The following is a 2,854-nucleotide window of genomic DNA, read 5'->3' as shown; positions in this document are numbered from 1 at the left end:
CCCCTACAATGTACTTACTTGCCTTGCTCTATCATGAATTCATGGCCTTTTTCTCTAAATTTATATACATAATTTATTCTAAGATTCTTCATTTGATCTCTATCACAGAAATTTGGGGATTCAAATTAAGTATTATGCTGACTAATATTAATGTTAAAGAGAAAGTATTTAATATAATATAGGTATCAGTAAAGGCTGGCTATTCTTTTCTATTCTCATGTCACAAATAAGAAATTTTCAGAATGTGAAAAAGGGTAATATAAGCATCAAAATCCCCCCTGGTCTATCATATGACCAGCATCTTCTCCAGTGCTCATCCTGCGGCACTGACATTAGTCATCTGGGATCAGTCTTTATGCTTCCTTATTCCAGCCACAATTTTAGTAGTTATTACTGATCTGCTCAAGAGTAAACTCAAGAAGTGGTAACATAGAGATGTTTTGTAATTAAACTAGAGTAGAGCAAGATGAGACTTCAAACAAAGGTTTGTGAGTTATTTAATACTATTGGTTATCTACTAGTGTGTTGCAAATTACCAGACAGTAAGCATGTTAAAAGCACCTGCGTTTTCTCTCTCATGACCTCTGTGGGCCAGGAACACAGACCAGCTTAGCCAGGCATTCTACATCCAAGACTTCATGGGCTACATTTATAGACATGACCAGTCCATAATCACCTCTGAAGTCTTGAATAGATCTTTTTCCAACCTCAAGAGCTTGTGGTCAAATTTGTTTTCCAAAAGCTATTTCCTAGAAGTCTGTTGATAAAAAGTGTACCTCAGTTCGTTGCCACATGTAACTTTCCAGAAGTTTAGTTCACCAGCGTCTAAAAAGCAAAAATCATAGAGAGAATCTGGTAAGATGGAAGTTGTGTTCTTACATACCCTAATCATCAAAGGGGCGTCCATTGCCCTTTTTGATGGAGGTGGTTGGAAGCAAGTTGCCAGACAGTGCTACAAACAGGATCAAAGATTCATAGAATGGGTGAATACCACAGGTCAAGAATCATGAAGAAGATGAAGTAGTATCTATCCATCATGCAGTCAATTTTAAATTGGCCCTAAAGGAAGACAGCCTGGCTAAACTGCAAGCATCATTCTCTAGTTTTTTGTCTTGGAAATTTAACCGGAAATTTCTAACATAAAATTAGCTTCGATTTAAACAAAAATATTTAAAAATATTTAAGGCTTTAAAACTTCATAGATAACAATAGAACAAGAAAGAAATTGACATTATCCATGACCAGCTGAATTGCATAGCTGTATAAAATTGAAATTATATTAAATGTACATAGACCAATCTAAATAGCTGATCTTGACACACTTAATTCAACATATATGCATCAGTATACTGTTTTTCATATTGTAGGGGACTAATACCTCTTTGAAAATGGACCATATAGAATTAGATTTAAATGTGTAGATTTCAATTATCCTTGCTAGTTCTGTTCATGCTCAAACTCTTACCAAAGGCTATTCTGCTACTGCTTACAAATGTAATGAAGAATTTATTCCTCAAAGTAGAAATGAAATTGACTATAAAAAGTCAGACTCCATGCTATTATTACTCACAACTAACAGAATTGTGCTTATAAGTGGCCAAAAGCTGTCTTCTTTCTAGTCTGAGAGGATGTTCCAGGCCAACAAATGGAAAATAAAGTCATATTCAGGTGCAGTCAAGGAGTGAGGATAGTGGGAATAAAACTGTGCCGCACTGGTGGCTTGACATGGATGACTGAGGTCATTTAAAGCAATGCTTTAAAATCCACAGATAACACAATCACAGGGTGGGTTAGAAAGTTTATGCCTTTTGACCAGGACCACAACCCACATCCGTTACGGAGAACTGCAGTTGGATATTATTCAAACGGTGATTTTCTTCGCCAGTATTGAAGAAGAGAAAAAAAAGAAGAAGAGAAAGAAATAATTGAACACTGCATTATTCATTATTCCAGAATAAATGAAAATAGAAGGGACTTAGAGTAGAAAATGACTTTTCAGCAAAATTTAGGTTTCTATATAACCAGGCTGTCAACTACAAAGCATGAGTCCAATGCAACACAATTCTATGTCACAAATGAGTAAATATTTAATCCCTAAGTCGCTTTTTCCACAACACAACTAAGACATCTGGCTTTTTCTTGTTAGGTCTGCCATTCTCTGCAATATTAACCAAGCCATTGAGGGACTATAATTATGCCATCCTATCTGTAAGTTTTGATAGGTTTCAATATATAGCATATGGCACTGTGTTGTAATTCTGGTTTGTTTTATTAATGCTTGAGAATTTCATACATATATAAAACAAAATATGAAAAGTTCTACCCTTATTTTCCCAACACATTCCCCTTCCACATCCATGATTGTGAAAACCTAATATGTTCAATTGGTGGTGCTGATTTGTCCATAAGAGGGGGGACATCCACTGGAATATGTAAAACCTAACTCCATGTCTCAGCAGCTATTACCTTCTGTTTTAGGGGTTCTATTGCTTTGAAGAGACACCATGACCATGAAAACTCTGATAAAGGAAAGTGTTTAACTGAGGCTGGCTTAAAGTTCAAAGGTCATTTTCATCATGATGGGAGGCTTGGCTGAATACGCAGACATAGTGCGGAAGAGGTAGGTGAGAGTATAACATCTGGAAGATAGAGTGATAGTGGGCTTGGCTTGAGCATCTGAGACCTCAAAGCCTACTCCCAGTGTCTTAGTCAGGGTTTCTATTCCTGCACAAACATCATTACCAAGAAGCAAGTTGGGGAGGAAAGGGTTTATTCAGCCTACATTTCCATACTGCTGTTGATCACCAAAGGATGCAGGACTGGAACTCAAGCAGGTCAGAAAGCAGGAGCTGAT

At 36.7% G+C, this 2,854-nt stretch overlaps 1 pseudogene; it reads left to right on the top strand.

The window, feature by feature from the left end:
- Positions 1 to 2,579: 2,579 nt before the first annotated feature.
- The window catches only part of LOC110335094, a 12,966-nt pseudogene continuing 12,691 nt past the window's right edge, over positions 2,580 to 2,854 (top strand).

Source organism: Mus pahari, chromosome 17 (assembly GCF_900095145.1).
Source record: "Mus pahari chromosome 17, PAHARI_EIJ_v1.1, whole genome shotgun sequence".
Lineage (NCBI taxonomy): Eukaryota > Metazoa > Chordata > Mammalia > Rodentia > Muridae > Mus > Mus pahari.
The sequence above is the reverse complement of the archived record's forward strand: the minus strand, read 5'-3'. Positions and strand labels throughout refer to the sequence as shown.